Raw genomic sequence first — 14,564 nt, 5'->3', positions numbered from 1 at the left:
TCTTTCTTTTTATAATGGCCTTTTGCTCTGCTTTTTATGCATTTTTGTTTTTAATATATCTGCCATTAAATGCTAGTGCTTATTTTTATTTATTTATTATTTGTATGCTTTTAGTTTGTTATATTTTATGATCATCAAATGATTTGCTGATTCCCCCGCTTCAATGCACATAGAGGCGCTTGCCACATCAGCTTTGACTCTGGAGGCTCACTAATCAAATAGAAGTTTGCTTTCATTATATTGCATGTTTTATTTGGTAGTATTTGCATGATGCTGCATGATTTTTTTATGTGATAGTCGGTTAAAGAGCTCACCAGAGCTCATGTTTTCTCTGTTATTATGTATATATATGCCGACTCTAAATAAAATGTAAATACTTACTTACTTACTTCCTATTCTATGTTCAGTGGATCGTTAAATTGGGGTCGAAGGTATAATTTGGCTTTGGATTTAGAAAGATCATAACATAGGGAACATTTGTACTTAGTTTCAAGTTGATTGGGCTTCAGCTTCATCAAAAACTGCCTTGACCAAAAGCTTTAACCTGAAGCGGGACAAGCGGACGAACGAACACCGAACAGACGCACAGACCAGAAAACATAATGCCCCTCTAGTATCGTAGGTGGGGCATAACAACTTCAAAATTCTTTACATAAGATAGATGAAAAAGACTTAAAGATAAAAATGGTCAGAAAATATGTGGAAAAGGGGGTGCATGGAAGAATTGAGTAATATGGCGAAGGAAAAATGAGGAGTAGACCGAAAAATTAGAAATAGCTATTCTGCGCCCCTCCCCTCATCAGTACTAGTTGCTTTGTTCCATTGTATATGCAGCTATTAATCATTCTTCTAATCGTTGAGCCGACTAAATGCCGAGGTATAATGCTTCTTTGTTTCCGTGTGACATTTGTAACAACACAAACTAAGAAATCGAATCAAATTCACCGTGATTTTATCATATATGTTCATGTAACATATTGCAGTTTAACTGAATTTTCCTTGATTATAACGAATTGGTTGCAAGGTTGTTGTCTTTTTGTTAGGATTTACTTTCATTTATTTTTTACTCAAATAGGACAGATACGAATGGTCACAAATGTTCACTTATTTTACTTTGGTATGATATTCTAAAAATACGAAACTAAAACTCCTCTCAACATCATGCAGGCGTGATAAAGAAGCTTGTTTATGGGACATTTAAAAAAATATCAGATACATTGCTACCAAATTAATTCGATGGAAAACTCTGTAAAAGCAAATGGATTTTTCAAATTGAATATCATTTCATGCAAAAATGTTTAATGCAAAACTCAATTGAATATTTGCACGTCCTCGTAATTACGTTTTGAATCATTGAACCATGTGGCATCTGCGATAATCTCGTTTTGAAATATAACAACAGTATATTATCCCATTAACTTCTATATTAATTTTCAATAAATAAAATGTAACATTTGTAAGTTATAATGGGAAATTTTCAACGAATACTTGATCGAATATTATCACATTGTATGTTTTCTATTAAAAGTTAAGCATTTATACATTGGTGTTGTCTTAGGAACGACATCAAAAGATCAATGAAGGATAAAAAACTTAATTCAAATAGTTTGGGGGTGGGGGGTTAAACTTACTGCAAGTTTTGTTTATCCTACATCGATTTTACATATATCCATATGGGTTAATCAATTTTTCCCAGGTTAAGTTAAGAGGGGGGTAGAGGGGTAATTAAAAAAACTATCTGAATTAAGTGTTTTATCCTACATTGAACTTTTGATGTTGTCCCTTGGGCTTTAGAAACGAGCACCAATCAATTTTAATGTAAACTTTCTAGGGAATAAAAGGGGGCTACTTATGAAGTTTTTGATCAGAAAATATTATATTTGAATGATTACGAGTTTCAATAAATACACCAAGCTTTTTAATATTGCAATTCAGTTATAGATATTCACGTATGCTGAAAAACTGTATTGTCTAACAATTCGATTTTGAACTATTTAAAGGCTGGCAACCATCAAAAATATTACATAAACATATGCAATATCTGCACAGGGATTAACTGTAAGTCTTTTATCAGATTATTTTTTCAGGAATTTTCAATTTCCAAATTGTAATCTATATATAAATGCTTAAAAATCTATTTAGGCGAGACAAGGTGATCCTATATTCTTTTGTCGACTATGTCGTCTGCCTATCCAAACATAATTTGTGTTCTTTCTGCGTGTCGCAATCGCAATCGCAGACGAGGCGCAAGCATATTAAGGTCAACAAACTTACCTTAAAATACATCTTGAAACACAGCTTAGAATATAGAAGAAACAAAATGTCAACCGAATATTACACTTACAGTGGCGGATTCACAGTAAGTGCATGGGGTCCGGGGGCTGGACCCCCATTTTTTTGGACGACTAATGCATTTGAAAGGGGACATGTCGTTGGAACCACCCCCCCTCTTTTGTCCTGGGTTAGAACCCCCCTTTTACAGTAAATGGCTGGATCCGCCCCCGACTTATATAAAACAAAACTCAAATGTTTCAGATATTAAGCTATACGTATACTATAGATCTTTATTGACTATGCATGCAGAAGACATAAATACGGCTTATACCTGTGCATTTAGTTATTACATATTGCATTTATTGTATTCCTGCATGTTTGGGCTTAATATTGTGTAAAGTGATTTCACACTCAAGGCTTATAACCTTTACAATTGTGAAATAAAAAAAATAATTATATGAACATACCTTTCTGACAATGTATTAAGTTGTGTCGACAATATTGCTTATGTCAAATTAAATGAATATGTAAAGGTGTATATAAAAACGTACTATACCTTAAGCGGATTTAATTGTATATTAGATTTATTAATAATATATATATTTAATTATTTGTTTGTGTACTACGTGTCGACATGACTAAATATTATATTGCAATCACACCTGTTAAATCCTATGACTGCATACTGCTTATATAGGTTTGGAGAATGTAAATTTTCGTCTTAAAGATGCTCGTAAGACATGCTATTTTCATGTTCCTTAAATCAAAATCAAAATTAATACTACATGTTTAAGATGCAATAATATATATACAGAAAAATTGAAATGGTATAGTTCTTGTCCATTTTGCCCTTTATATGATGTTATCTAAAATAGTTTAATAATTTGCTTTTCTTGAAGCATGATGTAAAGGTATATAAATTTGAAAAAATAAGGCTCTCCTGGTTCTCTTCCAAAAAAAAAATCATTGAAATAAGAGTTGTTATCGTATGTCTTTGCCATTTATGAAGCACACAGCTATTCAGACATTTCGCATAGAGAACAGTGGGGGATGTGAAAATTTCTTCAAATTGGAGTAATCGGTATACCGTTACAAGCATTTTTTTAAGTGACAGTTGGGTTGTATTTTAATCCATATCAGTTTATTATAATGTTCTTATATTATAGTTCCATCCGACATAAAGATGAACTTCAGTCTAAACATAGGAATATTTTATTTGATGTTTCTAAACATTCTGAATCGTTCAGCCAGTAGCTAGTTATAGCACCTCTGTATTGGCACGAATCATCATTGATATACTAAGGGAGCTACCATTTGATTTTTAGGGGGGGGGGGGGGGGGGGGGGGGGGCTAGGATGAAAAATTTTGTCCTGCTTTTTTTTTTTGAGTTGTAATCTCTGTCCTGCCTTTTTATTTTTTACTCTATTCGGTCCTGCCTTTTTTTTTACTAGTTTATCTGACTTTTTTTACCCAAATTGTCATCCTGCCTTTTTTTTTTTACCAAGATGCTCATCCTGCCTTTTTTTTTTACTCAAAACTCCTGTCCTGCCTTTTTTTTCAAATTTCATCCTAGCCCCCCCCCCCCCCCCCCCCCCCATAAAAATCAAATGGTAGGTCCCTAATAGTCATAATTATTAATTACAGCAGATTTCAGTCAGTATGTAGCTAATGGTAATATCTTTGGTTAGCTTGCTTGTTATCTGAACCGTGAAGTCATTGTTAGGTAAGGTAAACATCCCTCCTTTTAAAGTAGCTTAGTCCTAGATTGGTTATCTGTTGGGCTAGTCTACTATTAAAGGAGGATAGTTTACCTAACCTAACAATGACTTCACGGTTCAGCTAACAAGCAAGCTAACCAAAGATATTACTGTTATATTTCCTATTTTGCGAATTCGGAATTTCAAAATATATCTATAACATCTAGATGTTATAGATATATTTTGAAATTCCGAATTCGCAAAATAGGAAATATAACATTACCATTAGCTACATACTCACTGAAATCTGATGTAACTGTTTAGAAAACTTTGAAATGGTCAAAATACTAAGAATTTTCTACCCCCAAGAAAAGATATCCTTAGTTGTAGGGATTTCACAATGTTTAAGCATTGTTCTTTAATGAGGTTTTTAGGCAAGGGCGCGTACGTATGACTTTTTTTAATTTCTGGATAAAGTTGTAACACTTAGCTAACGTTTCATATTACATGAACAAGAGAAACACGACGGGTGTCACATGTGGAGCAGGCACTGTTCACCCTTGCGGAGCACCTTATAGATCACCCCCATTTTTTGGTGGGGTTCGTTACTGCTTAGTTTTTAGTTTTCTATGTTGTGTCTCGTTAATTATTATTTGTTTGTTAGTCTTTTTCTTTTTTAGCCATGCCGTCGTTGTCGGTTTATTTTCGATCTATGAGGTTGAATGTCCCTCTGGTATCTGTCTTCCTCTTTGACAAAGATGAGATAGGATATAACGTAGCTGATGAATTTCTAAAATGATCTCCGTTTTCCTCATCAAGTCCTTGTAATTCTATGAAGAGAACAACAGAGGATCGGATTCTTTGAACCTATAGATAAATTAAGTTTCTGTTTGTTTACTTTTCAGAACTGATGACTTGTGGAGACAATAATCATAGTGCAGTGAAACTAGAATTCTGTACTGAACACCAAAAGAAAAGAGCCACAACAATCAGTTTAATCTCTAAATATGGCCATTGTCAACCATAGAAATAACAGCATTAGGATGACTACTTGATCTATGATTTTACATACGTTTTGATCTTTCAAAAGGAAAACCTAGAGCTGCACCGCTGTAAAACGACTTGTCCAGGCTCTTTCCGCTTTAATGTTGTTCATATGATTATGTGTTTATTTTTCTTTCTTTCTTAATTTAAACATATTTATATTTATTTATAGTGGATTTGGAAACAAGTTATTGCAACTTATATTAATCCCTTTCCACTTTGCGAGTGCGAGTGCTGCCTTGTAGCGGCATTAGCCTGCTCTTTTTTGAGAATCTTTGATTTAAATTTTTATATATTGAAAATAGATCTTGCCAAGAAAAGAGTTTAGCGTGTCTTAAAATGCTCATGTTATACCGATTTCCAGATACTTAATAATTAGTCGGTGTCACCATTACCGACAAAGAACATTTATATAATACATCTGCAAGATGTTGATTAAGATGTCACTTTGGTGTTTATTTATATAAGTTGTCTCCATGGTGACAGAAAAAGTATCAACATCTTCATTTTCTTTACATCATATGCACATGACATTTTTGTTGTTTACAGCATTCTTGTCACTAATTTTTTTGGCAATAAGTGTTCACTTCATATATACGCATTACATAAAGATAGAACTTAGCGACTTTCTGTCATGACTAACATGCACTGGAGTGTCACGCTTTCTGAACGATAAATAACCCTTCATACAACTATGCTAAACTACTCTTTTTTGTCGTTTTACAAAAGAAATTAGAAGCAGAAATATACTCATAAGTCAACAAAACTTTAGATTAACTTTAGTTGTAAGACTTTTGAGAAAAGTGTCAAAAAGCGTTATTTCCTTGGGTTGCCTTTACTTGAGACTAGCTCTAAGTACTTAACCAAACTCCCCGACAGATAAAGCTGGATCTGCATACTGCTCTTCAATAATGGAGTAAAGGAAAATAATTCCGGAACGGAAACGATGACTGTACGGAGTTTGGTACTTAACTGCACTGGAATTAAACCGCAGTGGTTGTACTTAGGGAAAACGGTACTATTTATTCTGCCATAGGCGACAATACTAACATTTTCTAAATTTACCAGTTTTTATAATAAAAACCTGGATAAAACAGTTATGTGTGGTGTTAGTACTTTATTACTCTATTTTAAAAATTGAAGACAAATAGTATCATGACCAATTTCCAACGGCGCTTGTTTATGTTATCCATGCCCACCGTCATTTTGCACCAAATTTATGAAATTTTGGAAGCCTTTTCGAATATTTCTCCAGAAAATATCACAAATATTTTCAATAGGTTTTAAAATTTATATTGTAAATTTACACACTGCAGTTATTCATAGATGAATAAAAAAATATATTGTACCCTTACATCCAATCACATCCCCCCTAAGTTGACTTCCTTCACGTGTCTTGGGTACACAAAAGGCCTTTATTCTAAAAAAATTGTGCTTTACCTTGCGATTTTGATTTGGGTTTTTTTTTTTATTTGCGTCTATGTAGTTGTTTCTGATATCTTACGTCATCTCAGTAAGTCACAGTTCATTTTCCGTAAATGTTTTTCTTATATATTCATAGATTTCAGGGGCGGATCCAGCCATTTTAAAACGGGGGGTTCCAGCTACATGTCCCCATTCAAATGCATTGATCGACCCAAAAATCCCCCCCCCCCCCCCCTTGGATCCGCCACTGGATTTTAAATTTGCGACAATTTTTAAAAACCGTGGTTTGTCATTTGCTTGAACAGAAGTTTATACTTGATATTAATCCATAACTAATTATTTCGCAAACTGATATTTCACATGCTCACCCCGTACAGATGATTATAATCACTAATTATATATTATCTCCGTTTTCCTCCATTGTACATCTTTGTTATTGCATGTACATGTAATAGACATGCGTTTATGCTGTGTGTGAGTGTAAACAATGTCGTTGCTTTGATGCTGAATAGTAAGTTCTATGATTGACTATATGATGCATTTACCTTCCCTCTATCCGTCTAATTAGCATATCATACAGATGTAGATTACAAATGCCTTTATGTCAGTATTAATTTTAGACAGAATATATCTTACTTACCGGGTGCTGATTTTTGAAACAAATAGACTTTAAAGCTGAAATTATATTACGGCTATGCATAGCACATGTAACTGCATATCAGGATCGAACATACACACATATTTTGGTTTTGTTTTGGTGCTTCAACGGGTTTTTTTAAGTCCTAACGTTTGTCTATCTTTATAAAATTCATAACGACGTCAACGCGGACCGCGACGAAGACCCTTAAATTCAATGTAACAGTTATTTTGGCATCGAGCATCAACACAGGCACTTGTCTCAAAAAAAAAAAATCCTATATACCTTAATATAACACAAGGTACTTATCTAAATTTTTAGAAAGAGACACCCAGTCCCGAATTCACGTCATTTTTTTTATTTCTCGGTTTTCAAACCTACTTAAACATAATATGCCGTAAATCTAAATTGATTTATCTACACAATGGTATATGACACGACTATCACTGTTGTCGGGATCATTAGGAGCAGACCTCAGAAGTCGGTCAACGGGATGTTTTTTTGCATTCGTCTCAATTTTTGGCAACACCCGGTCCGCATGTAATTTTATACTGGTTTCTCATTGGTCAATCGTCTGGCTAAAAATAAATGTGGGAAATTTTGGTCAATTTATAACTCTACATTAGTGTCGTTGTGTACACGTGTGTTTCATAACAAAGTTATTTGGGTTTGTTTCACATAATCTGTAAAGAATTTACAATAAAGGTAATAATTCATAGTCAGAGGGAAGCTAACAGTTTTTATTTTAATATTTTTTTATAATAATTCAATCACTGCGGGCTGGGTGTTGCCAAAAATTGAGACGAATGCAAAAAACATCCCGTTGACCGACTTCTGAGGCCTGCTACCAATGATCCCGACAACAATGATAGTCGTGTCATATACCATTGTGTAGATAAATCAATTTAGATTTACGGCATATTAACTTTAAGTAGGTTTGACAACCGAGAAATAAAAAAATAACGTGAATTCGGGACTGGGTGTCATTTTTCAAAAAATTTAGTTAAGTACCTTGTGTTATATTAAGGTATATAGGAATTATTTTTTTTGAGACAAGTGCCTGTGAGCATCAATGTAAAAAAAAAAACAATTGTCGAAAAGAGCATCTGACGCAGAAAAAAATTATACCGAAAATGTTACTACGTAATACAAATTTTGATAAAAGCCGATTGCCCATCGAAGAAGCAGGGTAAAAGAAAACCCTGTTGTCTTTTTATAATTTAAACAATTGTTGGAAATAAATCTTTATACATGATAGCCAACAAGCAAAATAAATGATATAGTTATTATATAACTATGTATCCCTTTTAATAAAATCTTGCCATTCTTCGAATTTTTTCCCCTTTTTCCATTTAATTGTAAAAGTAAAAAATAATAAAAATAAAAAAAAACTTTTTTATATAAATTTGTCTTGTATTTACGATATATCAATAAACATAACTTCTTATTTACATTAATTTGTAACAACAGATCAATAAATTGAAATAAGTTATAAATTATACCAACGTATAGTTTTCTTAGAAGACAAATAATATACAGTAACGGAATATATACTCACAGCGTACTGCTAATCTTTAAATAACTAGTGCAAATTCAAGGAACACGATTAATATTTTGTTAATAAATTGGGATATACATTTCATTTGACAAATTGTATAACATTTTCTTTCTGATTGACAAAATATAACGTAGGTCAAGAGTTCTTAAAACCAAGGATTTGTATAGTTATAAATATATTTATAAATTTAGTAACGTACTCACCTATTTAGATTCAATAAGTACGGCAAGTAAAGACAGAAACTGATTATCATGTAGATTTCACTGAAAATGATTATGATGTAGATTTCACTGTTATCACTTCAATACACAAACGAATCTGATGAAGACGTCACGAGATTGATGTAATTAGGTAACATATGGCTTGTACAGTTCATATCGAATGTATTGGATCGTGTCATATCGAACAAATGTGTTGAATAAAATACTCAATAATCCATAACGATAAATTATATATTAGATTATGCTTTGTTTGTACATATGATATGTTTGGCACAAGTCAAGCGTGAACAGCACTAGAGACAAGATAATTAGTGGTTGATAATTGAGATGTATATAACGGTAAATATTTATAATACTCTGTTTGTGCAAGGTACAAATGTTATGCCGTGTTTTTCTTCTGTTCTTCTTGATGTTCTTTAAGACTAATTGTATAAGGAATGCTTTTGACATTCCCACGTGCATATAACGGCAGACAAAGACATAAAAAAATAAAGAGCACAATTAAGATTCTCCGTAGCAATCACTAGAAAGTACGTGTTTACTTCAATATTTATCTATTCATTTATTTAGTTATATTTATTCATTCATTCATTCTGTTTTGTTTGTTTTGTTAATTGAAAGTTCAGTCTCTTACAAGTGAAAACTCCCTAACTAAAATACCCCTTTCCTTGTTGCAGTGTAAATTTCAGCAGGGCCATATTTTCTGGTAATAATTAGCTCAATATAGCTACCGGATTTGCATACACAGCTACTTTTGCATGGGTACTATTTCTGTACTAAAAGATTGTAGTACTGGAAATCTACTTTTGATATTCAGTACTATTTTGTTACCCTAGAATTATTGTAATATTTAGGTACCTGTATTTTACAGTACTTTATTTGTACTTGAAATTTAGGTACTACAGATTTTTGGTTACTACCATTACATTTTCAGCATTTTAAAAGTTTATCTATTTCAAATCTCTTAAAGTTATGATTTTTATGCAAACTTGGAATATTGTATTATTTCTGTACCAAAATATTTAGTACAAATCAAGTACTGTAAAATACAAGTACCTAAATATTACAATACGTTTTAAAGTAAAGAAATAGTACTAAATATTAAAAGTAAATTTCCAGTACTTCATTTTTTCAGTACAGAAATAGTACCTATGCAAAAGTAGATGTGTATCATTAATTTTAGTTTTTGTTTTAATGTATACGTGAAGAACAAAAAACTTGATGTAAGTGATTTTTTTTTTTAAATTTCGATTGACACGTGTTATGGTTTTTCTACCCTTTGATTTTTTTTAAGGAATTTAGGATCGAAAATACGTCTGTCAACGTATATTTGTCCTGCCTAACAGAAGTTCCACTGGAAACTTTGTTATAAACAATGCTATAATAGTTGTTCCTGTTGGAACAAATACTCTGTACCATTTATTTCGTTAGGAACATTTACTGTAATATTTATTCCAGTGAAAATGATATTCCAGAATATATATTTACCATTTGGAACTTATATTATGAAGGAACTTTTATTTTGTGACACGGCCCCTACTTTACTGAAATTTTATTGAAATTTATAACAGAAGTAGTTCAAAAATATAAAAATTCTTTGAAATAACTGATTATTACTCTACAATGATATTAATAATAAAAATTATGTAAAGTTTCACCCATTCAAAAATATTTTCAAAAGGTTTTTTTCGATTGATTGACAATCATATATATAATTTGTGAAAAAAAGAAAGTATTCGTCGATGAACTGAAACAAAGCATAAACGCGCAACCGTAAAATTTATTTGAAATACAACTGCGAGTCATTTTCACATTGATACACCTTACCCATGTTCTTACAAACCTTACCCATATTCGTATAAGAGAAATATGGATTATGACACCCATATTGTGAGCACAAAGTGGGAACCTCATGTTGAAAACTGATTCACAAAAGACTTGCACTATAACATGACTATCAGATTTCATAATGTAAACCTTTATTTGGTTGGGGTTTTTTAAATATTTTTCACAGAAAAAATATTACGGAATATAATTTCAACTGGAAGAACAGTATTTACTTCGACGGAAAAAGAGCAAAGTTTTATTGCAATACTACTTCAATTTATAAATTCGTAGAAAGGGAAGTAACTAAAATTGTTTCGAGCTGCCTCATATATACCATCAAAAGTTATTTTCCCTTGTTGTATCTTGCATTTAAATTACATTTGGTCACATATGAGCAACAAACATTCCAAAATAACACGATAAGGCCAACAAATATGTATACAGCTGATAAAGAGTAACGTAGAAAAGAGGCGAAAGATACAAATGGGATATTCAAACTTCGACTACATACCTGCCAACTTTTCAAAATGCCCATGGGGGTTTTACATGCAAGATTGATCTTATAGTCCTATAAAACTTTCAAGGGGGCCTTCAAGTATATTTTAATGTTGTTTTTTGGCTTCTTCATACTATTATAAGCCGATAGCCATTGTAAAATTATTTGTTTTGTTTAAAATTGTGGACTAAATTTTTTTTTTCTTCAAAATTTTGTGTCTCCATGGGAGAAATCCCCCGCAAATAGTGACAGTTGGCATGTATGCGACTAGTAAACAATCGGACAAAGCAATGACAAAAAACGATCATAAGTCGAACATTAGTCCACAAATCACAAAACTAAATACTGAGCCTCTCGAACACAATCCCACTCAGGTGTGATCTCCTGTACTGCTGAAGGAAAAGTAAATCCTGCTCCACATGAAGGACTCGTCGTGTTGCAAATAAGCCTACTCTAAACGGATGTCAGTGGGCGGGTCTTATGGAACGCAACATCTGTCTTATGTGGAACTCTGATATAACTCTGTCCGCTAAAGTAACGTCGTAGTTTTACGACCTGCCTTCATACATAAAAAAATGTTTAGTTTTGTATTTTTTATCGCAATTACAAATAGAATAACTGTGTTGAGTTTGAAGTAAACTTGATGCAAGAATAAATGAACAGTTAACGAATTTTTACATGTTAAAATATTTATTGAAATAAAATAAATAATATTTGCGTCCTCTTGTAACGTGACTGAATGTCCAAAAGTAACCATCCGCAGGATATATCTGAATGATTTTGGTTTGATGGGGCGCCGGACCTAATGAGTACCAACTGCCACCAAGTAAAGAAATTATGCCTCCGAAATCTCCTGATAGTGATTCCGCCCAAACTCGTTAGACTTTGAGTTCCACACATGGTACATTGTAAAGGCCCTTTTTATTGATGTCCTGGACAATTCTATATAAAAGGTTCCAGACAAGATAATGATTCTTAGGTTTGTAACTGAAATTCTAACTACATTTTTTTTCTTAAAAATACAATTATAGCAATATGCAATTTTCTTATGAAGTAAAATATCTTATAATGTAGGTGTACATATATATAATTTAAGATTTAACACAATGTACTTTGAAAAAAAATTAGTTTTGTCATCCATGGATTTTAAAGGGATATCACTCCAAAAATATTTTTCCATAACAAGTAAATCAACAATTACGTACGTTTAGTTTTTTAAACGCAAAATTAGTACCATCCGCGGTTTGTTTGACTGTTTGTTAGTGTTTACGTCCCTTTCTAATATATCTGTAGCTCCTAGCTCAACAGACCCACTGGCTCACAATAATACTATCTCAAATAGTTCAGTCGCATGAAAAAATATAAAGCGTTCCCTTCTAAGGTTTCTATACGTACATAACGCGCAATCTTCTTTTCCAAGGGGTAGCCAATAAAGTATCAATTAATAACGGAACCAAATCTTTGTGTCAAAATGTCTATATTGGTTGCTAAGGACAATAAACAACAAAACTAACATATATTGTCATACTAAAGGTTGTTTCTCCCTTAGAATTGTACCTATAACATAAATATCAATAGTTTTGTGGTATTTATGTCTAAAAATAAAGTCAATTATTTACTTTTTCAAATGCCATAAGGTAGCAATACACAGTTAGGAAAAAAACTTAAAATTGACACTCATAATTTTTAAACACCCTCTTTCCCCTCCTGTCTAACAAAGAAGGCTTTATATGTGTGTTATGCATGTATATACTTGTAGAAAAAAAATCTTCCATATATTTGATTTCTAATGGTCATAAGGGTGAAATATGATCCCTTTTGGGTGTAACCATGGCAACAATCTGCATTTCTTAGATACAAAATATAGCAAAAAAGGGGGGTAAACATGTTACAAAAGTCTCCAAAATTTGATCTAAAGGAAAATTTCAATGAATTACAGTGATACCTTTCCTGAATCCATAGGTTCATATCTATCAAGTGGTCCAAAAAAAATCATATGCTTTCCTGCTCGTTTTTCCATAAAATTGAATTGAAAAGATCGAGCGCAAAATCTTTGTTGATAAACACTACAATAATTTAAGGACCTATGAACGGTACGGATAGATATTCACAGGGCCATAATGCGAAACTAAACTTCTAACTGTGTATTGCTACCTTAAGTAGTATGTCGTTGATCATCTAACTGTAAACCCTCATCGAAGATAGCAGGTAAGGGAGAGCTGGCCCAGCACGTCCGTTCAGCTGTAATCACTGAGACGTGACTGTTGAAGGATCCAGATTACAATGATGAATGTGACCCTGAAAACAACAAATGGAAGTTTTTAACGACCTTGACTGTCTATACAGCCCTTGCACGGTTATGACCCTGACAGACTGCTGACGGCGGGTTATATACCTCTCGATGATTGGGATATACCACTATTGGACAGTACCGTTACCATGTATTGCTTTGTAACGAGGGTGTTTCAACCCTGTACGAGTCCACCTTTATTAGACTGTGCCATATAGCGCATATCATAGAAACAAGGGATGTCAAGTTATTAAACAATAATACCTTTTCTCAAGGTTGATATTGTGGTACTCGATGACCATTAACATACCAATTATATTCTAAATGCAGCTCAAGCCGAGGATTCTTCATACACATTCACTCATTTGCCAGTTTATGAAATAGCCAGAGATTTCCATAAGCACTCGCATTAAAAAAGTAGAACATGGTCCGCAATAATTTTAATTATCGCTATTTTGTGCATTTTTCGTTTGATCTTTTTTTGTGATAATTTTCATATCATTATACTCGCTTGAGATGGAATAATTATCACTAGAAACTAAGGAGGCCACGAGGCGTTGCTAACGAAATTAACATGAACATGATGAAATTGACAACGTCGTCATAGGTAAAATAGCGATAAATAGATTATCATTGGTCATCTCAACTCGATTGTTTTTCTCACTTTCGCTGTACCAGCTCAAGCGAGAAAATCAATCTCGTTGAGATGATCAACGATAATCTATACGGAGTGGCTATTTGTCCGGCTAGCCGGACAAATAGTGCTGAGACTATTTGTCCGGCCATTTCAATGCGCATGTCACAAATTCATCATATACTTGCGCGTATGACGTAATATTATCTGCAGCAGCAGCAGGGGTCAGCGTGAAACCCGATCACCGAAATGCTGGGATAATGACTGAACACGGCGGAATTAATGTCGGGGATAAATTTTCCAGTTTTTCAGCTCTTAACACGCGAATTCGACAGTATGAAGTACAAAACAATATCGAATTCTATAAAAGGGATTCAAGAACAATTGAATCCGCAAGGAAAAGGGGAATTAAAAGGGAATTGAGCGAGGACCTCCAGTTTTATCAAATCCGATATAGCTGT

General features: G+C 33.0%; 1 protein-coding gene and 1 non-coding gene across 4 annotated transcripts in view; both read right to left on the bottom strand.

The window, feature by feature from the left end:
* LOC134692172 (uncharacterized) overlaps positions 1-9,225 on the bottom strand; it is a 34,683-nt gene extending 25,458 nt beyond the window's left edge. For 2 of the 3 annotated variants that reach the window (XM_063552621.1, XM_063552620.1), the window contains exon 1: positions 8,839-9,225. The gene's annotated coding sequence lies outside the window, so the exon portion shown is untranslated. Of the gene's footprint in view, positions 1-6,808; positions 6,831-8,838 lie in introns of those variants that run through there. The other variant, XM_063552622.1, reaches the window with a different exon arrangement.
* Positions 9,226-11,968: 2,743 nt separating this feature from the next.
* On the bottom strand, positions 11,969-12,102 carry LOC134693905 (U11 spliceosomal RNA). The gene has a single exon (XR_010102515.1). It is a non-coding gene; the product is annotated as a U11 spliceosomal RNA (small nuclear RNA).
* Positions 12,103-14,564: the final 2,462 nt, after the last annotated feature.

The sequence above is a fragment of the Mytilus trossulus genome, chromosome 12 (genome assembly GCF_036588685.1).
Source record: "Mytilus trossulus isolate FHL-02 chromosome 12, PNRI_Mtr1.1.1.hap1, whole genome shotgun sequence".
NCBI lineage: Eukaryota > Metazoa > Mollusca > Bivalvia > Mytilida > Mytilidae > Mytilus > Mytilus trossulus.
This window is presented reverse-complemented; position numbering and strand designations above follow the sequence as displayed.